General features: G+C 39.2%; 1 long non-coding RNA gene across 1 annotated transcript in view; it reads right to left on the bottom strand.

Moving 5' to 3' along the window:
* Positions 1 to 21189: 21189 nt before the first annotated feature.
* LOC137215724 (uncharacterized) overlaps positions 21190 to 27031 on the bottom strand; it is a 117424-nt gene continuing 111582 nt past the window's right edge. Inside the window, exon 4 of the long non-coding RNA XR_010939389.1 lies at positions 21190 to 21325. This is a non-coding gene — a long non-coding RNA (uncharacterized lncRNA). The remainder of the gene's footprint in view (positions 21326 to 27031) is intronic.

Below are 27031 nucleotides of genomic sequence, written 5' to 3'. Positions count from 1 at the left end.
CATATTTTAAACTCTCATTAATAAATATTAGTTCTTATTACTTAGAGACTGGCTAATAATTTACCAGCGGCCTGATATTTGAAATCTACAGCAGTAAATTTAAATAATGAAGTCTATTATTAATGAAGAAGGATTTTGTGGTGTAAGAGAGTAAATTGTTGCAGAATTTTTTTTAACCAAACAAGCATGGTTTACAATATAAATCTATTCATCCTTGGGCTGCTATTCAAAGTCTATATGCTCTGTCTCCTAACTACAGAGTATGGGGTGGGGGAGGGAGTTTTCTGGTTCATTCATTTGTAGACATTCATATCACTTGGGATTTAACAGTTTAACCCCATCTCTGCATTTAATCACCCCCCCCATCTAGTGCATAACTGGCTGCCAAGACCATATGGACACTTAAGACCTGCTCCCACCAACTCAGAGGCTTAGACCAGTCCAAGTGCTGCCCCTCCCAGCCCAGCACAGCAGTCCTCAGGGGAAGCTTGAAGGCGGCTCAGCAAAGGTATGCTTTATTTCTTTGTACTCACCACAAAACTTAAAGCTACTTTCACATATTGTAAGTATTCATAGGCAATTGACGATGAGTACCTTAACATTTTGAGTTCTCCTAAAAAGAGAAAGGAAGGTATAAAACTTTCCAGTTTGAAAATGGATAAATGTGAATTTGGAGTTTTAAAAAAATTAAATAAAAGGAAGAGTTGAGCATCAATTACATTTCTAAATGGGAGACCCGGGCAAGTTATCACTATTGTAAAGATTTCCTAATTTGAGAACTGAACTCCCTTCATATTTTGGAGAAGCCCCTCTTTTTTCAAGTCTTAGTGGAATTCAGGGCTTCCCAATATCCTTCCAATAAGTTATCATTTTTTCATAAGTTAGAGTTGTTTTCCATCACCTGCAACCAAGAACTCTGAGTAGCAATATTACGTCTTTAATATTCCAATTACCCATCTCTAAAATTGGGGATATCCCCTCACACCATATACAAAAATAGACTCAAAATGGATTAAAGACCTAAATGTAAGACCTGAAACCATAAGACTCCTAGAGGAGAACATAGGTGGGACAGGCTTTGACTTAAATCATGACAATATTTTTTTGGATCTGTCTCCCAAGGCAAAAGAAACAAAAGCAAAAATAAGCAAATGGGACCTAATGAAACTTAAAACCTTTTGCACAGCAAAGGAAACCATCAACAAAACGAAAAGACAACCCTCAGAATGGGAGAAAATATTTGCAAATGAAGCAACTGACAAAGGATTAATCTCCAAAATATACAAGCAGCTCATGCAGCTCAATATCAAAAAAACAAACAACCCAATCCAAAACTGGGCAGAAGACCTAAATAAACATTTCTCCAAAGAAGATATATAGATTGCCAACAAACACATGAAAGGATGCTCAACATCACTAATCATTAGAGAAATGCAAATCAAAACTACAATCAGGTATCACCTCACATCGGTCAGAATGGTCATCATCAAAAAATCTACAAACAATAAATGCTGGAGAGGGTGTGGAGAAAAGGGAACCCTCTTGCACTGCTGGTGGGAATGTAAATTGACACAGCCACTATAGAGAACCGTATGGAGGTTCCATTAAAAGCTAAAAATAGAACTACCATACGACACAGCAATCTCACTATTGGGCATATACCCTGAGAAAACCACAATTCAAAAAGAGTCATGTACCACAATGTTCACTGCAGCTCCACTTACAATAGCCAGGACATGGAAGCAACCTAAGTGTCCATCGACAGATGAATGGATAAAGATGTCGTACATATATACAATGGAATATTACTCAGCCATAAAAACAAACAAAACTGAGTTATTTGCAGTGAGGTGGTTGGACGTAGAGTCTGTCATACAGAGTGAAGTAAGTCAGAAAGAGAAAAACAGGTATTGTATGCTAACACATATATATGGAACCTAAAATAAATGGTTCTGAAGAAACTACGGGCAGGACAGGAAAAAAGACGCAGATGTAGAGAATGGACTTGAGGACACAGAGAGCGGGCAAGGTAAGCTGGGACAAAGTAAGAGAGTGGCATGGACATGTATACACTACCAAATGTAAAATAGATAGCTAGTGGGAAGCAGCCACATAACACAGGGAGATCAGCTCAGTGCTTTGTGTCCACCTAAAGGGGTGGGATAGGAAGGGTGGGAGGGAGACACAAGACAGGAGATATGGGGATATATGTATACATATAGCTGATTCACTTTGTTATACAGCAGCAACTAACACACATTGTAAAGCAATTATACTCCAATAAAGATGTTAAAAAATAAAATAAAATATTTTAAAAAGAGACATGAAAAACAAAAAAGAATGAGTAACTGTCACAAGTTTGGGAAGACTAAGGAGACAGGAAAACTGAATGCAATGTGGGATTATGAATTGGATCTTAGAACAAAGAAAGAACTTTAGTGGAAAAACTGCTGAAATCCAAATAAAGTCTGTAGTTTCCTTAAAAGAAAAAAAAAAGAAAAGAACACATACCTAAATATTTAGGTAGAAAATATTTACTTGCAAACTATATGACCTATAAGTAGTTAGTATCCAAAATATATGAACAGCTCATATAACTCAGTATCAGAAAGAATGAAAGAAAGAAAGAAAGAAAGGAAGGAAGGAAGAAAGGAAGGAAGGAAGGAAGAAGGAAAGAAAGAAAGAGAGAAATAGAAGGAAAGAAAGACCCAATTTTAAAATGGGCAGAAGACCTGAATAGACATTTTTCTGAAGACAACATACAGATGGCCAACAGGCATATGAAAAGATGTTCAACACTGCTAATCATCAGAGATATGCAAATCAAAACCACAATGAGTTATTACCTCACACCTGTCATAGTGGTTATCATCAAAAAGTCTACAAATAACAAATGTTGGCAAGGATGTGGAGAAAAGGGAAACCTGGTACACTGTTGGTCAGATTGTAAATTGGTACAGCCACTATGGAAAACGGTATGAAGATTGCTCAAAAAACTAAAATAGAACTACCATATGATCCAGTAATTCCACCACTGGGTATATATCCAAAGAAAAGGAAAACACTAATTTGAAAAGATACATGCACCCCAGTGTTCATAGCAGTATAATTTACAATAGCCAAGATATGGAAGCAACCCAACTGTCCATCAACAGATGAATGGATAAAGAAGATGTGGTGTGTGTGTGTATGTGTGTTTGTGTGTGTGTGTGTTTATAAAATGAAATATTAGCCATAAAAAGAACAAAATTTTGCCATTTGCAATGACATGGATGGAACTAGAGAGTATTATGCTTAGTGAAATAAGTCAGACAGAGAAAGACAAATACTGTATATTATCACTTATATGTGGAATCTAAAAAATAATACAAACAAATGTATATAAAAAAGCAGAAAAAGACTCACAAATATAGAAAACAAACTAGTGGATACCAGCATGGAGAAGGTAGAGGGGAGCGGCAAGCTAGGGGTATGGGATTAAGAGGTACAAACTACTATGTATAAATAGATAAGCAACAAGGATATATTGCATAGCACAGGGAAATATAGCCATTACTTTGTAATAATTTTAAATGAAACATAATCTATGAAAATATTGAATCACTATATTATACACTTGAAACTAATATAATATTGTAAATCAACTATGCCTCAACTTAAAAAGAATAAAATAAATATAAACATTAAAAAATAAATGAATAAAAATATGTTGGGAATATTATGACCTGTGCTGCCTACCTCATGGGACTGAGGGGATAAAATTACATAATTGAAATAATGTCTATATTAGAATTTACAGGTGGTTTCCACAATAGTCTATTCTTTCCTTGTAATATTCTCTGAAAACATTGAGAAGTCCATTCCAGAAAATCTCCTAGTTTTTGTAAAAGTTGAAATAATTTGTTCTTAAACTATATTGTATTTAATTAGGTCCCATTGGTTTATTTTTGTTTTTATTTTCATTACTCTAGGAAGTGGGTTAAAAAAGATCTTGCTGCAATTTATGTCAAAGAGGGTTCTGCCTATGTTTTCCTCTATGAGTTTTATAGTGTCCAGCCTTACATTTTGGTCTTTAATCCATTTAGAGTTTATTTTTGTGTATGGTGTTAGGGAGTGTTCTAATTTCATGCTTTTACATGTAGCTGTCCAGTTTTCTCAGCACCACTTATTGAAGAGACTGTCTTTCCACCATTGTATATTCTTGTGTCCTTTGTTATAGATTAGGTCACCATAAGTGCGTGGGTTTATCTCTGGGCTTTCTATCCTGTTCCATTGATCTATATTTCTGTTTTTGTGCCAGTACCATATTGTCTTGATTACTGTAGCTTTGTAATATAGTCTGAAGTCAGGGAGCCTGATTCCTCCAGCTCCATTTTGCTTTATCAAGAATGCTTTGGCTATTCGGGGTCTTTTGTGTTTCCACACAAATTGTAAAAAATTTTGTCTAATTCTGTGAAAAATTCCATTGGTAATTTGATAAGGATTGCATTGAATCTGTAGATTGCTTTGGGTAGTATAGTCATTTTCACAATATTGATTCTTCCAATCCAAGAACATGGTATGTCTCTCCATCTCCATGGTATATCTCTGGTATATATCATGGTATATCTTATAGTTTTCTGTGTACAGGTCTTTTGCCTCCTTAGGTAGGTTTATTCCCAGGTATTTTATTCTTTTTGTTGCAATGGTAAATGGGATTGTTTCCTTAATTTCTCTTTCTGATCTTTCATTGTTAGTGTATAGTATGCAAGAGATTTCTGTGTATTAATTTTTCATCCTGCAACTTTACCAAATTCATTGATTAGCTCTAATAGTTTTCTGGTGGCATCTTTAGGATTTTCTATGCATAGTATCATGTCATCTGCAAACAGTGACAGGTTTACTCCTTCTTTTCCAATTTGGATTCCTTTTATTTCTTTTTCTTCTCTGATAGCCATGGCTAGGACTTCCAAAACTATGTTGAATAGTAGTGGTGAGAGTGGACATCCTTGTCTTGTTCCTGATCTTAGAGGAAATGCTTTCAGTTTTTCACCATTGAGAATGATGTTTGCTGTAGCTTTGTCATATATGACCTAATTAAACTTAAAAGCTTTTGCACAGCAAAGGAAACCATAAACAATATGAAACAACAACCCACAGAATGGGAGAAAATATTTGCAAATGAAGCAACTGACAAGGGATTACCCTCCAAACTATACAAACAGCTCATGCAGCTCAATATCAAAAAAACAAACAACCCAATCCAAAAATGGGCAAGAGACCTAAATAGACATTTCTCCAAAGAAGACATACAGATGGCCAACAAACACATGAACAGATGCTCAACATCACTAATTATTAGAGAAATGCAAATCAAAACTACAATGACGTACCACCTCACACCAGTCAGAATGGCCATCATCAAAAAATCTACAAATAATAAATGCTGGAGGGGATGTGGAGAAAAGGGAACCCTCTTACACTGTTGGTGGGAATGTAAATTGATACAGCCACTATGGAGAACAGTATGTAGGTTCCTTAAAAAACTAAAGGTCATACCATATGACCCAGCAATCCCACTCCTGGGCACGTACCCAGAGGAAACCATAATTCAAAAAGATACATGCACCCCAATGTTCAATGCAGCACTACTGACAATAGCCAAGACATGGAAGCAAACTAAATGCTCATCGACAGAGGAATGGATAAAGAAGTCGTGGTACATATATACAATGGAATATTACTCAGCCATAAAAAGGAATGAAATTGTGCCATTCACAGAGATGTGGATGGACCCAGAGACTGTCATACAGAGTGAAGTAAGTCAGAAAGAGAAAAACAAATATTGTATAATATCACTTATATGTAGAATCTAGAAAAATGATACAGATGAACTTATTTGCAAAGCAGAAATAGAGACACAGACATAGAGAACAAGTGTATGGATACCAAGGGGGGAAGAGGGGGTAGGATGAATTGGGAGATTGGGATTGACATACATACACTACTATGTATAAAATAGAAAACTAATGAGAACCTACTGTATAGCACAGGGAACTATACTTGATGTTCTGTGGTGACTTAGGGAAGGAAATCAAAAAATGTGCATAAATGTGTACGTATAGCTGATTCACTTTGCCAAACAGCAGAAACTAACATAACACTGTAAAGCAACTATCCTCCAATAAACATTCATTTAAAAAAATAAACTTATTTTGAAGATCAAGTGAGATTATATATGTAAAAATAATTAAACATCACCTAGCATATTATAAACATTCAAAAATATTTTTCTTCTTTCCTCTCAAGAGAAAAAGAATAATCCAGTTTCAAACTTTATGAAAATTATCAGCCATCCAAAACCACAGAATGTCTAGTTTAATATATTTTGCACGTAGAATCAAAGCTATATCAAAAAAGAGAAGTAATGTGTATTGATAAGAGTATGGAAACATAGTCACACCTCCTGGTTTATGTTCTCTTATTAACTGTAGGAGTTTCTTAACCTCTTTGATCCTCAGTTCCTTCATTTGTAAAACAGGGATAATTACATCTCCCTCTCAGAGTTACAATTAGGATTTAAATACACAGTATATGTGGACATGATTTGTGAGCTCTTACATACTTCAGAGACTATTTATCATTATCATCATCAACTTAATATCTGCTCTAAGAACCACTGTATGCACACACACACACAGACACACACACACACATCAATTTTACTTAACCACTATAAATATACCAGGCAGAAGAAAAATACAAGCATAACTATATGGCTGTTGATTTTTCTCCTGACAGAACTCCCAGCAACAAGCAATGCTGCCAAAAATGTACTGGTCCCCTGTTTAAGACTGATAAGCCAGTGTTACTAGAACTCCAGCAGAAACCAGGAATTAAACCAACAGAGCCATGTTAATCTCAAGCTTCATTAGAACTTGGGCAAGCTGCTTATGGAGACCACCTGTAAAAAAGATACACCTAGCCAAGCACTCATTCACCATGAACCACGCTCTGTGTGTTTACCACAGCAAGGCACAGTCCCATTATCCTATGGACATCTTGCTTGGAGTAATTCAGATTTTCTATTGCATTGGTCTTGAAAATCTTATCACAAATTAAGACAATCAACTGAAGATACCATATTTGCCAGACTGTATCAGCCAAAACTTTAAAATAATAAACTAATGATTGATGATAGATAGATATTGATCTATCAATCAACAGACCAATCATACTGATAGAACTTATTTTTTAAAAGAATTGGCTTTTTATTATTTTTTATTTTATTTATTTATTTTTGGCTGTGTTGGGTCTTCATTGCTGCATGTGGGCAAAAGCATGAGGAAAATTTAGATATTTTTCATTAGTCTTTCTTAAAGGCATCATAAATTCTGTATTTTTTAATAAAGTTATTAAAATCACTTATTTGCAAGTCCTTCTTGAACTCTTAGGTTAAAGGTACTCTGCATATAGATCATCATTTTAGACAGCTGTGTTAATCTAAGATTAAACATTCAAGGATGCTCTCAGGAAAGACACCTATGTGAGAGCTGTAAAGCCTGGGAAAACCATCAGACCAGGAAGCAATCTGATCTCAAATAAAAGAGTGAGGCAGCGGAGGTTGGGTCAAGTCATCCTGGACTGTGATGCAGTCATAGGAAGTTTTCACAAGACCAATAGGGAGTCTTCAAGCCAAAGTCACCATTAGAAGAGTCCCATGTCTCCTTGGAATGAGCCCACCTTACTATCCCTGCCACACTCATTCATTAGCTGGGAGCAGCTGGTGGGAAACATCCCCTGAACACAAAAGCTGCTATAAATTTCAAAAATCAATTACACTTAGGAATTTGCAAGACAATCTCATGGCTGTCACAAGGGATGAAATACATGTTTCCAATTGAAAAATATTTATATATGGCATATATATCCTTTTTACTTTTTTTATTGATATGATGACTAACGTGGAAAACAATTCCATAGTAGTTAATAAATACAGTGGGGGGAAGGGGATATCTTCATTTGCTCCATATTTTCAGCTACTGTATTTGATGAGACCTGTTCTTTGAAATAATGGTTTGGTAGTTTAGTGAAACTCTTCCCATCTCTCCCCCAGCTTCATAAGGACAAAGGGCTGCTAAAGTATTTTGTCAACATCTGGGACACAAATTGGTCTGTGTTCATCAATAGGCAGAATAACTATTGCATTAAGTATTAACTCACATGGGGGGACTTCCCTGGTGGTCCAGTGGTTAAGAATCTGCCTTCCAATGCAAGGGATGCGGGTTCGATCCCTGGTCAGGGAAATAAGATCCCACATGCCACGGAGCAACTAAGCCCATGCTCCACAACTGAGCCCATGAGCTCTAGAGCCCACGCACCACAACTAGAGAGAAGCCCATGAGCCGTGACTAGAGAACCCCGCATGCCGCGTCTAAGACCCAGTGCAGCCAAAATAAATAACTTTTTTTTTAAGTATTAACTCGTATGGGTGAGGCCCACTCTCATTTTTCATTTCCTTGCACAGTGTGGCTGGGTTGGTAAATTGACTAAGAGCCTGAAACCTGAGGGTTCCCTCATCATTAATTTATTATTGCAGCAATCCACAGAGTAATAAGGTCCTGTAGTCTAGATTTGGGATTCAGGGAAACTGGCAGTCTCATTTAAACCTTAAGCCTAAAGACATATGCTCCAAACCTGCTTTCCCAAATGCTTCTCTGAGGAGTACTGAACTCTGGTCCAACTAACAGTGCACTTTGTTTCCATTTTATATTACTCATTATGTTCACTTCTTCTGCAGGAATCTCAAAAAAAAAAAAAAGAGAGAGATTCTTGGGTCTTATAATGTAATTCCAATTTAGTACAACCAAAATACAACTTAATATTACCCAACGTTTCATTTCTAAATAATATACTAAGAGTGACATCAGCAAGATAGCAGACTAAGAGATCCCAGCCCTCATCCCCACACAAAAACAGTGATAAAGTCAACTATCCCTGGATGAGGACAGCTCTGGGAGAACTCTGGAGTGTCATTAGGGAGCTGCAGTGACCCAGAGGAGCATAGGACTGGGAATGGCAGTATATAAAGGAGCAAGAAACATTCTGCCTGCGTTGCCCATCACCTTTGCTGGCATGTCACCATGAGGAATCCTGTTGGCCACCAGCTCCTCCCATGGGGAAGAACAGCAGGGTATCTCAGTAGCCTTTGCCACTGTTGATCGCAGCAGCCCTAGCTACTACCACAGAGCACTCCCAGTCTTCACACAGACCCTAGCTGCTGGACCTGCTTGGAGCCAGAGGCACTGTGCCTCCTGGAACTGGAGCTGCCAAGAGCCACCCTTCCCCACTTGGAGTCAGAAGTGCTACACCCCCCATTCCAGTCTCAATGAGGCCACAGCCCTCATGCCTGGGAACTGACACCCACCATGAAGCATGTGCCCATGCACTGGTCCTCGCACCCACTAGTGCCACCACACATGCACCCATATGCCGGATGGACCAGGCACCTATCCCAGCTGCAAAGGTGCACCCATGGGACCAAGTGCCTGCTGCAGCTGTGCGTGCATCCACACACCCACCAGCCCCAACCCGCATGCTCCCCTGAGACTGCACCATTGCATACCCCCAGAACTGGCATCCTCGTGCATCCCCCAACATGGATCCAGACATGGAGTCAGCACTCACCGCACCCAGCTGACATTCTTGCACCCACCAATGAGAGGAGGTCTTTCCCTGCCTGGGCTAGTCCTTAATGTTTAGAAGAGATGACTACTTCTTCACATGTGAAAACAACAGCGCAAGACTACAAGGAACGTGAAAATCCAAGGAAACATGACACCACCAAAGAAACACAATAACTCGTCATAACCAACCCCAAAGAAATAGAGATCTGCATATTGCCAAAGAATTCAACATAATTTTTTCAAAGATCAGTGAGCTACAAGAAAACACAGGTAAACAACTCAATGACATCAGGAAAATAATACTTGAACAAAACAAGTTCAACAAAGAGATAGGTATCATAAAAAAGTATTAAACAGAAATTGTGGAGCTAAGAAACACATGTCTGAAATGAAAAAACAAGCAGAGAGCTTCAAAGCAGACTTAACCAAAACAAAGAGAGAACTCTAAGGTAGGTCATTGGAAATTATGGATTTTAAAATCCATTCAGACACTCTAAGCCGTTGGATTGGGGACCTTAATGCATCCACATTCAAAGAAATTGTAGATAGATGATGACTTACTATTGCCATTTCGTTAACAGTTTTCTGTTTTGCTGTTGTTTTGTTCCCCTCTTCCTCTCTTGCTGTCTTCCTTTGTTATTTGATGATTTTTTGTAATGATTTCTTGGATTCCTTTCTTTTTATCTTTTGAGTATCTCTGGTAGGTTTTTTCTTTGTGGTTACCGCAAGGCTTACACAAAATATCTTATAGGTATAATCATCTATTTTAAGTTGATAACAACTTGACTTTAATTGCATTCAAAAACTCTGCACTTTAACCACTTCCCCTTTACACTGTGGGTCTTTTTAGTCAGAGTTTACTTTTTTTATGTTCTATATCCATTAAAAACTTTTGTGATTATAATTATTCTTAATATTTTTGCCTTTTAACTTTTATATTAAAGTTAAAAGTAATTTACATACTACCATTACAGTATTACATTATCTGTATTTGACTATATATTTAACTTTACCCATGTATATGTAAACATGTATATGTATATATATACAATGTAATATTATTCAGCTTTTAAAAAGAAGAAAATTCTGCCATTTTCAGCAACATGGATGAACCTGGAAGATATTATGCTAAGTGAAATAAGCCAAAGATAGAAAGAAAACTACTGCATGATTTCACTTATATGTGAAATCTAAAAAAATCAAATTCATACAAAGCAGAGAGTAGAATGGTGGTTGCTAGAGGCTAAGGGATCAGGGTAATGGGGAAAGGTTGGTCAAAGAGTATAAAACACCAGTTATATAGAATGAATAAATCTAGAGATGAATGTAGAGTATGGTGACTATAGTTAATAATACTGCATAATATACTTGAAATTTGCTGAGGGTAGATTTTAAGTACTCTCGTCTCAAAATAAATAACTATGTGAGGCGATCTGTTTCACAATGTATATATATATCAAAACACCACATTGTACACTTTAAATATACATAATTTTTATTAAAAATTAACTAATTAATTAATAAGAGTGAAGAGTTATTTCTAGGGTAAATAATTATAGGGAGATTAAAGCCTTAAATGGACATAATAGAAAAAAAAGATGAAAAATTAATAAACTAAGCATTTGAGTAAAGATGTGAATTTTAAAAAAACAGCAGAATAAACATATAAGAAATGAATAGAGGGAAATAAGAGCAGAAATTAACAAAATAAAAAATAAAGAAATTATAGAGAATAAGAACCCCACTATGACTTAATTGGCTTCCTTAAAAGACAATGTGGGACTTCCCTGGTGGCACAGTGGTTGAGAATCTGCCTGCTAATGCAGGGGACACGGTTTCGAGCCCTGGTCTGGGAGGATCCCACATGCCGCGGAGCAACTAGGCCCGTGAGCCACAACTACTGAGCCTGCACGTCTGGAGCCTGTGCTCCGCAACAAGAGAGGCCGCGATAGTGAGAGGCCCGCGCACTGCGATGAAGAGTGGCCCCCCGCTTGCCACAACTAGGGAAGGCCCTCGCACAGAAACAAAGACCCAACACAGCAAAAATAAATTAATAAATTAATATACTCCTACCCCCAACATCTTGTTTAAAAAAAAAAAAAAAGACAATGTATTCAAGAATCTGCACACAAAATTTTTAATAAATGTATAGTTTCCTTAGGAAAAATAATAATAACATACAAATTCAAAATGGAAATTATTAATACAACATAAGCATCCCATATTTAATATTAAATATCTATTTATCTGAGACCCAGGTCAGAAGTTCTAGTGTAACGTGGGAATTCCTAGCATTTTGATGCATGCGTTATTTGAGAATTAACTGTATACTCATTTTTGATATCTTCTTTTTTAGGAATTATGGCTTTAAATATCTATATCTAATCAGTTGAACTTTCAAAACCAATCAGAGTAAAAGGCTGATGTTTAAATATGTTTATCTGAGGCAGGTGTTCTCACTGACATACTATACCCTGATTCACAATTACAAGGTCAATATAAAATTGCAGGTCTCGAGATATGCGAGAATTTTAGAGTGGCAACGTACATGATAAACTGAAATACAATATTCACATGTTAAAGCTTATTAGCATTACCAAAATAGGCCTTTCTTCACAAGATACCCCCAATTCTAGTTTTGAACTGGGGATTCATGAATTTTTGTAAGTGACTATATACATAAACACATTACATATACATATTATATAATTTATTCATGGAAATGTCCTAGAAAGTAGTCATTTCAATGGCTAAATTATCTTTCATGATAAGGCTCTAAATACCTACCAATATGTGTGGTCTTTGATGGGTCAACTAAACTAGACCCATACGTCTAGGTGAAGCCATATGTCTGAGTTCTGGTGAATGGAATACGTGTTAAAGTGATATATGCCACTTCCAGGCATAGACCCCTAAAATAAGCATGTCCTAGTAAAGATTTAACAACCAGCTACTGAGGAGGGTGAGAGGGGAGTCTTGGTTTGCAGCATTTGCCAATTTCCATGGTATAAATACTCCCACCATGTCTAATTTCAAGGTACTAACATAATGTGAAGTTGGGGGAGAAAATGTATTATGTTGTATTTCTACCATACAGATACAGTAGATGTAAGTAACCTCAAGAGAATTTTATAAATGTGGTAGTATAATTAGGAAATGGTATTTTATTTTTAATATAATTTAGTTAATTGAAGTGTATATAATTTAATTGTTCATAAGGGTCATATTTTAAAGACAACTCACTAAATTCCTACAACTTTAGCAATTGCTTCTCACAACCCAGTATAAGCCAACTCCAGCACACCACTGCTAAAATCTGCCATGTGATATCCAGACTCTCATTTCCTTGCTCCCTAGCCAAATGCCTAGGATTCAGTTAACAGAACCACTAGAGGGAGCTTGAGTCCCTGACTGAATGGAGCAGAGATTCTTGTCTCTCCTGATCTTGCTGACGCACACTGGATTGAGAGTAAGAAATAAACCCTTAGAGTGTTATTAAACTCCTTGATTGTGGGGTTATGTGTCGCAGCAGCTGCTTATTGACTATCCTGACTAAGACGCCATTAGAAAAACAAATGAAGTCTGTCATTCATTGATTCCCATGTTTGGTGAATCGCCAAACTCACCTGAAAATGTTTTATAAAATACAGATTCCTAAGCCCTTAGAGATGATCAGGTGTAAGGTCCAAGACTTTTAGGGAAAGTCTTCCTCATGATTAGCCAGGTTTGGGAACCACTGATCCAGTTCCTCCCATTTCTCCCCAGTTGCTTTAGTAAACTAAAGCATGCCTACAGTTTTGCAGAAGGAAAGCATTATCTAAGATACATAGGGTCATAACTGGAATTATTTCAAATTTGAAATAGGCTTATTTCAAATTTGAAATTTGATCGAAGTTTTCTCTTTCATCTTTTTTTTTTGGGAGGGTGGCACACCGCACAGTTTGCGGGATCATAGTTCCCCGACCAGCGGTTGAACCTGGGCTACTGGCAGTGAATGTGCCAAATCCTAACCACTGGATCGCCAAGGAATTCTCATGTTTCATCTTAAAAATATATTAAAATTCTATATTTTGTTTCATAATAAATCTGTTTGTTTGGATATTATAAAAATGTTTCAGATTATTTACCAGTTAGGTTTCTTGACTCCCTTCCCTTTCTCACTCTCCAAAAACAGTGAAGTTAAATTGATGCTTTAGTAGACATGCCTGGTAGTGTCATATACTCCAGTGCTACATTTGAGAACCTTACCAGTATTTCTGTGGACTAATCTCTTTGGAGGTGCCCCAATAATCAGTTGACCAGATTCTGCTTGAATACCTCCAGAGATGGGAAGCTCATTACTACTCAGGACAAGCAGCCCTTTCCATTATTGAATATCTCTGAATATTTAAGAGCCCTTCTTCACAATGAGCTAGGACCTAAACCTGTTATTTCAAGGCTTTAGGTTTGTTCCTTTTGCCCCTCCCCACCTAAAAAATCTACATGTCTATAAAATTCCCACCCATATGATAGCCTTTTAATCCTGTAGGACAGCTATCATGTTATACTACCCCTGATTTTTCTATTCCACGAGGCTGATAGAGTTAAGATTATAGAGAAACAAAAACAGGGAGCCAAGGGAAAATTTTAAAAGGTTTACAGGAAACGTTGAGATTTAGTTTTGCAGTAAAAGCAAGAGTTAGACAGGCGAGGTGGGAAGTGGGTGCCAGAGGAGGAAACTGAGCAAAATCTAGGAAAGAGTCTGATCTGTTCAAGATAACCAGAAATTGAGTAGACATGTAGTAGAGGATGATGAGAAAAGAAGTTGGAAAGATAAGAAGGTCAATTTCTTTGCTGCAAGAGCAGCATCACGATCATCTGGGAAATGTTAGAAATAAAAAGTAAGAGTAAAATTAGAAGCGACAGAAGGTAGAAGGTGAAAGGTGGAATGCAGACGCAAAGACAAAGGGAATGGAATGGGTGCCGTTACTCTTATCACACACAAAGGAGAGCCGAATACTGACTAGAGATGATGGAATATGAAACAGGGAAATATTGATGATAGTAAAACTAAAAATAATATCAAACTATCAAACACTGGAAGGAAAAAAGGGTGGGGTAAAGAGGTGGTATTGATGAACAAAATTTTCGTATTCCATAAAAGGGAGTAAAAAGATAATGCTTTAAGCTGATAAATAAAGGAAAGGAGTTATAAGTGTATAACTTAAAGTTATGGAGTAACCACCAGGAGATCTAAAATCTAAAATCAAAAAGGCATCTTCCAGGCTGTGGGACTGGAGGTAAAGGAGATTAAAAAAATCCCAGGCCCCACCCCAGATTTGCTGAATCATAATATGCATTTTAACAAGATTTCATGTAATTAACATGCACACTATAATGTGAGAAGCACAGACATGACAATCTGAGAGACTTGGCAAATGCTTTAGCACTCAGGAGAGGAAAGAGAGAAAGAAAAATTGTTATTACAAACGCAAACAAAATCCACAAGTAATGATCATGGGAAAAATCATAATATTGTTTTCATCTTTTGTTACATATGAAATATATGCTATAATATTTTCAGTACTTACAGTCTCTAAAGGTTTTAGCCTCGCTCTTTTGTCTAAGGCTTTGAACTTTATCTTGCAGGGAATGGGGGATCATTGAGCAAGAGAACGGCATGGTTAAATCTGAATAACCCTAACCGTCCCTCAGGTACGTGTATAGAATGTCTGAGTGGAAAGAATGGTGCTTCCACATGATAATTTCATGTAGTTTTGTCTGATCTCCAGTTGCTTGGAAATACAGGATGGTATATAAATGCTCCTTCATGCTTCTGTTACCAAAAACGTATTCCTTTTTTAAACAATCTAAACCATATCCTCTTGTATTATGAATGCAGTCTCCTTTCCTATGGTCCTAAAGACTTTTTTGTCCCTCTGACTATATCCAGGGTTACAATGTTGATCCTCATTTGAAATTCAAATAGGCCATTTTTCTAGTGCAAAGAAGTCACTGAATCTGTTGGTCTTTGGACCAGCACGATCCACTCTAATTATGAGAAAGCCATTGACTAGTTAGATGAGGACTCTGGGTCTGAAGAGCATGGTTTTTTTCTCTATGGTGTCCCAGACCCCAGACTATTAGAAATACTGCAGACCTACTTATTTCAGAATAACTGCAGATTCATGCCCACTTCTACCGATTAAGGGAAAGAGATGAGAGAGGGAAAGAGGTCAGAAGAGACACGGTGACGGATCTGTTTCTACTCACGCTTGCCCCGTGTGTCTGTGGGGACCACCCTTTCCCATCCTCATGCCCTGTGGTCTACGAGGCGCTCCCCCTACCTGTTATTCCAGTGGAGGACAGATGAGGTTGGCCCTGCCAAACATAGCACGGCATCAACCCCACCAGTGATAGGTTCAGGGTGGGCACGCACCAAACCTAACCAATGTGAACCACGTGTAGGACTTTTGTCAAATTCATCAAGGGAAAAAAGTCTTCCTACTTTACACTGGAATTTCTAAACTCCAATCATGTATCCATAGAGCTGAGCTGCTACTGACCATCTTTGCTCTACTGTGCCCAGAGCCCACCTGAAAATGAATTACCACAGAAGAAAGCAGAACTTAATGATGGGAAAAAAAAAAAAAAAAAAACAGATTGCTGATGACATTATGCAGTTCTGCTTACTTTTGTCATGAATGAAAGCCATCCTAGACTTGAACATCGCTGTTTATGAGCCAACAAGTTCCCTTTTAGCTTAAGCAAGATAGAATTTGATGTATGACAATTGCCTTTTAAAAAAATATCTTTACTAACGTAAGGAGATAAAAAGGGAAAAAAGCTATCTGGACAAAAGACATGGATTGAGTCTGAAGCTGCCCCTTCCCGGTGTCACAGAGGCAACAACACACACACACGGTTGGGCAGAGCACAAAACCCAAACAGGCAACATGTGGGCTGATTAAAGGTTGGCATCTAGAGCCAGACTGCCTGGTTTGTAGCCCAGTTCATTAGTAAGGTGAGTGATGCTGGGCAAGTCATTTGACCTTGCTTGTCACTGTTTCCTCATCTATAACTTGAAGTGAAATGACAGAACCTACTTAAATAGGGTTCATAAATGAATTACGTGAGGTAATAACATGAAGCACTTAAAAGAGTGACTGGCACTGAAAAAACATATTTTTGATGGCTATTTTTTTTATCTTTCCTTCCTTCCTTCTTTCCTTCCTTCCTTCCTCCCTCCCTCTCTTCCTCCCTCCCTTCCTTCTTTTCTTCCTCCTTTTCTGAGTCCATTATTTCCTCTTCTAAGTCAGAGACTGCACAGTGTTTAGGAAGCAAGATGGACGCACCTCAGTCTGGTGAGGAAGACCTTGTGCCCATTATGAGTTCGGGTTTATGTGCCACACATGCAAAGATTAGGGTAAAAGAACAAAGAACTCACAGAGAAGGGATTCCTCCCCCATCACTGGGATGGTCAGGGAAGATTTATGGAAAGGGATCTCTAGGGGTACACACTGCAGTCACTGAAGGGCACAGTGGTGATGCTGTGGGGAAAGGCCTCCTTAGAGAGATTTATAGGAACATCCCACATTGATTCCCTCCTAAGGCATGAAGCATTCAGTGTGGGCCAAGTACAAATGGGTAAGTAGTGTGAGCAGAACAGATGATCAAATTAACAGGACATATGATTCCTGATAAAATACTTACACTGGGTTAGACTTTAAAAAAAGACCTCTGATTGCTGCCAACTCTCTAATTCTCCTTGAGAATTATGAAAGTTGGGGTTTATGAGTCAGTACAAAGGCTAAAGTGGGATCCTGGTGGTTCTACTCTTAGGGTGTGAAAATATCAATTCAAAAGGCAGAGTTAGGGCTGTGATTTGCATGGAACAATAAGATCTCGGGGATGTTTCAATCCAAGAAGGTGAGTCACCTAACTTGCCTCCAAGTAGTTGTAGGGTATCTCCCCAAAGCCTCGCCTCTGGCAATAGACACCCTGACAGGGAGGGTGTTGCCAATTTCTATACGGCTAAACCACGGAGGCCAAATGCTTTTATTTATGAGAACTGTTCTGAGCCATAACTCTATAGCTTCTGAGCAATGCAGCTGAAAGATACAAAACTAACAGATAAAAAGATGGGTGCAGGCACACATATATATTCACACACATAGCCCCACATGTCTATCACAACTAAATACATATGGCAGACTTACCCACCCAATGCACACAGTGCATACCTCAGGAACACTGACACTCGCAATATTACATTCATACACACACACCCTCCACACATTCATACCAAACGCACGTGCCGCTTGCATACCCCTCTCCTATACTCACACATCCAAAACATGGCCACATGTGCCAGACCAGATAAGTCAGGCCAATTGTACCTATCAGCCCCACACCCCAAACATTCATCCAAAATATGCATCATACAAACACACACACACACACACACACACACAGAAATACACTCCAAATTTAATAGACTGAATTTTTTTCAAGAGATGCAGAGCTTCATTTTTAATGATGAAAAACAACAGAGAGAGATAGAAAGAGGAAATAGTTTTAATTCAAAAATCATCAAGAAGGTCCAGGCTTTCAAGAGTCAACAGTTTTTGCACAACCAGGCTAAAGGTGCCCCAGGAGATGTTCAACACATCTAATTCACTGTACACTCAGGGATGAAAATAGAAACAGTCTGATGAAGCAGCCTCCATTGAGCTCTTCAAAGGCAGGGCCTCCGCATGTGGAGCTGGTGTGACAGTAACAGTGAGAAAGCTATCTTGTGTCTTGCCTTGGCTCTATCTTTATAACTTTTCTGAGTCTACAGGGCTCAGACCCCTAAGATGAAGTAAGGCCTAGTAAGAGGTGAAAGCATTCAATTATTTCCCCAATAGTAACAGAAGCAGTACCCCAGGATAAAAGTCACAACAATTTAAAGTGAATCTCCTGCCATGGCTGTCAGGGCAGTTTGTTGTAAGAAAGGAAGAGTAGGAGGGAGTCCAATGAATGAGTAATGACCATGCAGTAACCTTGGACTGAGTGTCCTAGCTACGTTATCTCATTTACTCTTCACAGCCTTGAAAGTTCCCTCATATGGACCCATTCTACATATTCTATATAATAGATTGAGCAGCTTGTCCAACTGCACACAGTTTGGAGCTGGTTTTGAACTCAGATCTCTCTGCCCCTTGAGACTGAGCTCCATCTCCATTTATCTAACTGGTCTGTTAGTACCATAATTGGCAACGTGTTCATACACAGAGAGAATCAGGGTGAGGTCAGTGGACATTGCCATGAACATCAGGAAAAGAAAATCCTTAATACCTCTTCATTCATGTTAGACCAAAAGGATAATTAATACCTATTAATTTTTAAGTTGTGAATAGGTCATTGCATTGGCATTTGAATGTGTTATTTTTGCCAAGGGAATCAGCTGGTATGGAGACAGCTACTTCTAGGAACAAGTGCATAAATATCACTCTCAAAGAAAAAGTATAAAGCATCGACCTTCCGCACCACACTACACCCATCCCTCTCATTTGTCCCCCTTGAGACAAATGTGTCTCATTTGCCTTTAACCGCTAGTGCCAGGCACTCAGTAGGTACACGGTATATGTCTGATGAGTAAATGACAGAAGGAATGAGTAAAATGTACAGTTTTACATAAAACAATGGAAACTTATGCAGCCCCAAAACCTGGCAGCAAGATCATTTGCATGGAATGGCACATACTGAGTTTGGTAATGAACTCACAATATGAAGACAGAAATGGCAAGGCTGATATTCCTAACTCATCATGCCAAGGCTTTGGTCCTTTGAAAGCAGAGCATCTTCTCTGATGATCATGACCATAGATTTCTTTCCAGGAGTCCTGTTTCTGATGTCTGAAGATGATCTGCTGTCCTTTTTGATTATGTAATCCTACCAGTGTTTATAAGTACAGGTACCAAAATAGTTAAGAGCACAAAACTAGATCCTGCCTGAGGTTTGATTTTCTAAGGGGAAAAGTTTTTAAATTTTGGAAAATTACAGAAAATTTTCTGATACGCCGATCCTCTAACCTGCTGTTGTTGAAAGAAAGAATAAATGAATGAATGAATCTAAAGTAGAAGGAAAAGAAGGAAAGGAGTAAGATGAGAAGGAGAGGGAAAGGAAGGAAAGAATAAACAATGAAATGCAGAGATACATATTAGTTGTTATTAAAAGCCAAGCACTCTACTTAACCCATTTCATGCATTATCACATTTGATCTGAAAAACTGCTACTATTATTATCCCATTTTTTAACATGGGCAAACTCAGACTCAGACAAATTAATTGCTCATCCAAGGCTCACAAAGCTTAATAGGCTATGGAACTAGTTAGAGTAGCACTGAAATTCTTGACCTAATACCCATTGTCTCTTTAAGACAATAGAAAGAAACCTAAAGTTTTATTTGTCTGGATTTGATTTTGTTTACAGCAAGGGAAAAATTGGCTTTTAGGGATATCAATCTGCAGGCTTTCAGAGGATAGACTGAGAAACAACAACATACATCCCTGAGAGACCACACTGGCTGCTACAGGAATCCAGGCAAGGAGCATGGAGTCTTGATAGCAAAAACAATAAAAATTTTCCCAGTTGAAGAAATACCAAATGCATAGTTACAATTAGTGTAGAGTAGGACTTCCCTGGTAGTGCAGTGGTTGAGAATCCGCCTGCCAATGCAGGGGACACAGGTTCGATCCCTGGTCCGGGAAGATCCCACATGCCGCGGAGCAACTAAGCCCAAGTGTCACAACTACTGAGCCTACGCTCTAGAGCCCGCGAGCCACAACTATTGAGCCCACGCGCCACAACTACTGAAGCCCAAGTGCCTAGAGCCTGTGCTCCTCAACAAGAGAAGCCACCGCAATGAGTAGCCCACGCACCGCAACGAAGAGTAGACCCCACTCGCTGCAACTAGAGAAAGCCCATGCACAGCAATGAAGACCCAACACAGCCAAAAAAAAAAAAAAAAAAGTCAGTGTGGAGTAGTTAGAAATGAGGGTGGAGAAAAACGGTTTACGTGTAGTGAAAATTCCTAGGATGAGGAGGAATTTCTGGGTGTCGCTATACGTTCATTAATTCGCTGAGTTCCTACAATGTGGATAGGTATAAAGGGGGGAAATAACCAGCAAAACCAGACCCCATTTTTGTGCATCACGGAGCCTAGGTGGGAGACTAACAAAATAATTTCAACTGATAGAAGTTTTTACACGACATGATTGTGGTACATGCAAGGTGCTCCAAATGGGAGGAAGAGGGACCCCAGCTCTGAGGACAGAGAAGAGAGGACCCAAGATGGCTTTGCACAGGAAGAGATGCCTTACTGCGTTTTGAAAACCCAACAGAAGTCACTGAGGTGAGGCAATAAAACTGGGGAGAAAGACAGGAGCTAAAAAAGTTTAGATGTCAATAGACATGCAAAGAAGTAGAAGCTGATTTCCACGTTCTGACCCTACTTCCCACCCCTATTGCTTGTCCGCAGTCAGGACCGGGCATCAGCACAGTCCACCCATAAGCCTGTACCTGGTGATGAGCAATTGCTCTCTGCTTACAGAGAACTTACTGAAGCCATTTGGGGCTGTGGCCTGTTATGGCAACTGCCTCCCTGTGGCCTCCAGGTAGGTTGATTTCCTTTTGCCCTGAAAGAATATAATATAATAGGAGAATGACTTAAACAAAAGTTAGAGCCAGGAAAGTCCCACTTTGCCACTTGAGCAAATGTTCCATGTGTCATTTTTATTAATGCTATCAGGAAAAAAAGATTTCACTGGCCATGAGTGGGGAGCTTAAGTGTCTTTTTCTGGAGGTACTGCTACTGCTGTGGGAAATTACATTTGCACCCTGGGCTTCCTGCATTGATGGAATGTATTCATTTCCTCCTGGAACAAAAGTAAATAACTCTGGAGGGAAACCAAGAAGTTCAGGCTTCCAGGACCACCCTTGTTTATTCCCTAGATGTACAGAGAATCTATCCAGTTGGAAATTGGCCAGCTGTGAGAGGTACAGGTGATTTAAATACTGATAGTTTAAGCGGTCTTGGCCCCCGACCGTTATCACATAATGCACACAGTTGTCAGGAATGCCATATGGTGTAACACAGGAGGATGCTGCAACCCGGAGCTATGCAATCTGACAGCACTGGAGATAAGCGTCTACTGTCTCTCGAAGTTAACAAATAAATTTCTGTGTGTGTTTGTGTGTGTGTGTATGTCTATTCAGGTTTAAATGATTTAGTTGATAAAGATAGTTTTCATTGAATTACTCTGGGCTCACATATCCTGCCTCCCCTGCTTTCTCAAGATGAACCCAATCTTAAAAGATACAACTGTTTTATGTGCCATTTATGTGGAAAATCTGAGCTGTAGGCCATCCGTGCCAGTTAATTAATTTTCCTTTGCTCACCAGGCAGCTGTCACAGAGGTGGAGCTGTCTCGTTTTATGCCTAAAATAGTGTAGGGAAGGGTTCTTCAAATTAGAATGCAAGAAATCCCTCAGAGCTAGCCCCTAAGGGGGAAAAACCGAGAGGTTGGAAAGTACTCTCAGCCTCCTGTCTCCCTTCCTTCCCATTTGCTTATATGCCCACTTTCTCTCACAGTCCTTAGATTATAAATTTCGTATAATAACGTCTCCTCTACCCACCTATCAAAAAGGGCTACTTTCCATTTACACATTCATGCATTCTGTCAGTCTGTCAGTCAGACAGGCATCTGTTCATGTGTCCATTCTGTCATTTATTCATTCATCCATTCAGCCATTAAACTCTCATTTTTCTACTTCTCTATGCAAAGGACCATTCTGAGCTGCTTCTTCTTGCCCACATAGTACCTGTGTATACTTTATTCACAGTGCTTCCAGAAACAGATAGTTTAGACATAGTGCCGTGCCTGTCTTCCAAGCTCTTTCCCTTCCCTCCCTGAGCCCTTGCTCTCGCCTCTGCCTGGAACACTCCTTCCCTCATTCCTCTGATCTATCTCCTCCTTTCCTTTAGGTCTCAGCTTAAACGCCACCTCCTCAGAAGTCTAAAATACCCTCTCATTATACTCCCTCTCAATACCCTGATTTCTTTATTTCTTCACAGTACTTATCATTATATGCAATTATTTTTTGTATGTCTTTGCTTTTTTTATCTTTATTCCCACTTGGCTGCTAGCTCCACAAAAGCAGGCACCGAGGTGGCTTTCACTTTTGAATGCCTAGAACCTATAGTACATTGCACAAAATTGTTAGTAAATATTGTTAGTGATCAAAGGATGAACATTTTTATCTTTGCATCTCCAGCTAATAATTCAAGATTCTGCATGTAATAGGTGCTTAGTAAATGCTGGCTGCTCAGAAATGAATGGATTCTACTAAATACAGACTGTGAATTGAAAATATCTGGAGATGAGTCCATTTCTATTTTCCATTTTCTTTGACACTAATGTCTCTGTCTCCCCCGTCTCTCTCTCTCTGTCTCTCTCTCTAGCTCTATCTCTGTGTCTCTCTCTCTAACTTTGTTGCCTGAATTCTCTGAAGCCATCGGAGGTTCTAAATGCTATCCTGAAGCCAGCCTGGGCAAGATGGATAATGCTGTCTCAGCAAAGCATAAACCATGAAAACACAACCAGCTGAGCTCTTAACACTTTTCATGATGGCTTCACATTTACATTAAAAATGTGGGTGAGAATGGACAAAATGTATAATTTTAAGCTGGAAGTCACTCGACCGCTTACTTTTTTTAATTTTTTATTCTATTTATTTATTTTTGGTTGCATTGGGTCTTCGCTGCTGCGCGCGGGCTTTCTCTAGTTGCGGCGAGTGGGCGCTACTCTTCGTTGCCGTGCACAGCCTTCTCATTACGGTGGCTTCTCCTCTTGCGGAGCACGGGATCCAGGCGCCCGCGCTTCAGCAGTTGTGGCACATGGGCTCTAGAGTGCAGGCTCAGTAGTTGTGGCGCACGGGCTTAGTTGCTCCGTGCCATGTGGGATCTTCCCAGACCAGGGCTCAAACCTGTGTCCCCTGCACTGGCAGGCGGATTCTTAACCACTGCGCCATCAGGGAAGCCCCCACCCGCTTACTTTTGATATATTGCTTCAACTGGGCTGAGAAGGAAATTTTGACAGAAAGAATTTAGCAAAGTGTGAGTGGAGAATTTGCCCTGAAAGCTTAATTCTCCAATGTACATCATGGAACATTTAGCAGTCCCCCTTCTTCATTGCCCATTAAAATAAACAGTGGTTCTTGAGTAATGGACCTAAACTAGGCTCCAAAAATGCAGAAAGTGTTGCTCATCTTCTGAGACAGAATATTAAACAGAACTGAACAAAGAGGATGATAGAAGCCTCAGGAGCCATTGGTAGTAATGGGCAATGCCTTTCTGCTCCATTCCAAAACTCCCCATGTTGTTTGAGCTCAGGAGAGAAGACCAACAGAGCACCTAATTGTTAACACATTTCTCTCATAGAAATAAATGATATCTATAGAGATCTAACATACAGTATATTTAATATAGACAATAATATTGTGCTATAAGTATGTAATGTGATAAATACTTTTCCAACAGCAAAATATTATGTATTACAATATACAAATGTATCAAAGTAACACACTGTATACCTTAAATTTGCACAATGTTATATGTCAGTTTTATCCAATGGGAAAAAGAGAAAAAAAATAAGATTACATCTCAAAAGGCAAAAACTGAAAGCCACCTAAATGTCCACCACCTGGCATATGATAGGCAAAACGTGGTCTGTTTATACAGTGGAATAATACTCAGTAATAAAAAGGAAGGAACTACCGACACATGCTTCAGCATGAATGAACCTCAAAAACGTTATGCGAGGGCTTCCCTGCTGGCGCAGTGGTTGAGAGTCCGCCTGCTGATGCAGGGGACGCGGGTTCGTGCCCCGGTCCGGGAAGATCCCACACGCCGCGCAGCGGCTAGGCCCGTGAGCCATGGCCGCTGAGCCTGCGCGTCCGGAGCCTGTGCTCCGCAACGGGAGAGGCCACAACAGTGAGAGGCCCGGTACCACAAAAAAAAAAAAAAAAGAAGTTATGCAAAGTCAAAGAAGCCATACACTGGAGACCAAACACAGAGTAATTCCATTTATATAAAATCTCCAGAAATGGCAAATTTACAGAGACAGAAAGTAAATTAGTGGTTGTCAGGGGCTGGAAGTATGAATGGGGATTAATTATAAATGGGTATGAAGGGGCTTCCCTGGTGGCGCAGTGGTTAAGAATCCGCCTGCCAATGCAGGGGACGTGGGTTCAATCCCTGGTCCAGGAAGATCCCACAGGCCGCGGAGCTACTGAGCCTGCGCTCTAGAGCCCATGAGCCACAAGTACTGAGCCCTCGTGCCACAACTACTGAAGCCCACGTGCATAGAGCCCGTGCTCCGCAACAAGGGAAGCCACCACAATGAGAAGCCCGCAAACTGCGACAGAGCAGCCCCTCTCGCCGCAACTAGAGAAAGCCCGAGCACAGCAACGAAGACCCAATGCAGCCAAAAACAAATAAAGAAAATTTAAAAATTTATTGAATAATAAATGGGTATGAAGAATCTTGTTGGGGGAGTAAAAATGTTCTAAAACTGATTTAAGGTGATAGCAATGGCAAGTTACTGAAAAATCACTGAATTGCACTCTTGAAGTGGGTGAATTTTATGATACATAAAATATGCCCCAATAAAGTTGTTTTTAAAATTTAAGATTAAAAAAAAAAAAAATTTAAGATTATATTTGATGCAATAGCACTGCATGTTTAGCTTAAATTAGTGCTCCTTTGATAATAAAAAACAATTATTACCTACATTTTTTTTACATATTTTTAAAGTTAAACTTGTCTCTGAAAAATAAAATTGAGCAAGATTTTTTCAGAACGTTAATTCTAAGAAAAGTAATTGCCTAATGGAAATGCTGAAAAACACTGTTTCTGAACCAAAGTTTTTTCTGGGAGATTTTAAATAATGAAGTGTAGAGCTTTTTTTCCTTCAAAATGAAATATTTTGTCCTTTAATTTGGTTCATTTCACTTGATTTCAGAGATTCTAATTTCCTCTGGGCTAATGGGAGTGGTCAGGTTTTTGTACATCTTCTCAAAGGGAATTAAATTTGCAATTATTCCTAGCACACCACAGACTTTTGCAAACCCGTGTTTCGTGCAGTCTTCAGATCCCTGTTGCAATTAGCATATTTTCAAGGTGAAGTGCAGATGTCAAATTAATGTGGAAGGCATCAGGATTGCCGAAGGGCCCAGGTCAATCGGTATTGGTCTAATTGGAGGACATGAGTCTTTCCTATGAAAAGGGTCCAGGGACTGACATCAGAAACAGGCAAGGTCCTTCATATGTGAGCAAGGGCGGGAGAAAGAAGAAGAAACTGGAAACACAAAAGAGGACTTGCTTTTACACAGAATGTTAGGATTCAGAAAAGAGAGTGAAATCACAAGGAGAATTTTATTATTACTTCTATTTAGTTACTGTTATTTGGGGGGGGGTTGTTTTTTGTTTTGTTTTGTTTTGGCCACGCTTTGGCATATGGGATCTTAGTTCCCTGACCAGGGATCACACCCGCACCCCCTGCAGTGGAAGCTCAGAGTCTTAACCACTGGACCGCCAGGGAAGTCCCCAGTTACTGTTACGTGCCAGGCATTTTATCTGCATTATTTACATTACACCATGTAAGTCTGACAAAAACTCCCTTGGTAAATTATTGTTCTTATTCTGCAGAAGAGAAAAGTGAAGCCCAGAAAGATGAAATCATTTGCAGTAAATGATTTTTGAGCACTTACTGTATGTCAAGAACATTTTTAATGTTTTTCTTGTTATCACATTTACCTCTCACAATAACCCATAAGGTAGATATTATTACCTGCATGTTGTGGATCAGGGAATTGAGGCAAAGGGAATTTAAGAAACATGCCCCGGGTCCCACAGTTAGTGAACTTCACAGGCACTGACACCAAAGCTGGTCCAGCCGCAGGTAAAGCATCAAACTCCTCAAGAGCTTGTGAAAGGCTATGGACTCTCAGACCACCAACCTTGCTTAAGCTGTTCTCCAAATACAGATCTTTCCTTCAGACCTGTTTATTTTTTTCCCAAGTTGGGCTGCACGGAGCCATTGAGTGAAGAGGAAAGGAGAGAATCATACAGTCTTGAGTTTTTAAAGAGCATCTCTGTTTACTGTTGTGTATGTTAGGGGTTTTATGAGATTTCATTTGAATAGAAGAAGCTCTGAAATTATCAAGAAACAACAATTTTTTGTTTTTTGGTTTTGGTTTTTGCGGTATGCGGGCCTCTCACTGCTGTGGCCTCTCCCGTTGCGGAGCACAGGCTCCAGACGCGCAGGCTCAGCAGCCATGGC

The sequence above is a fragment of the Pseudorca crassidens genome, chromosome 20 (genome assembly GCF_039906515.1).
Source record: "Pseudorca crassidens isolate mPseCra1 chromosome 20, mPseCra1.hap1, whole genome shotgun sequence".
Lineage (NCBI taxonomy): Eukaryota > Metazoa > Chordata > Mammalia > Artiodactyla > Delphinidae > Pseudorca > Pseudorca crassidens.
Note: the sequence above shows the minus strand (reverse complement) of the source record. Positions and strands in the feature narration are given on the sequence as shown.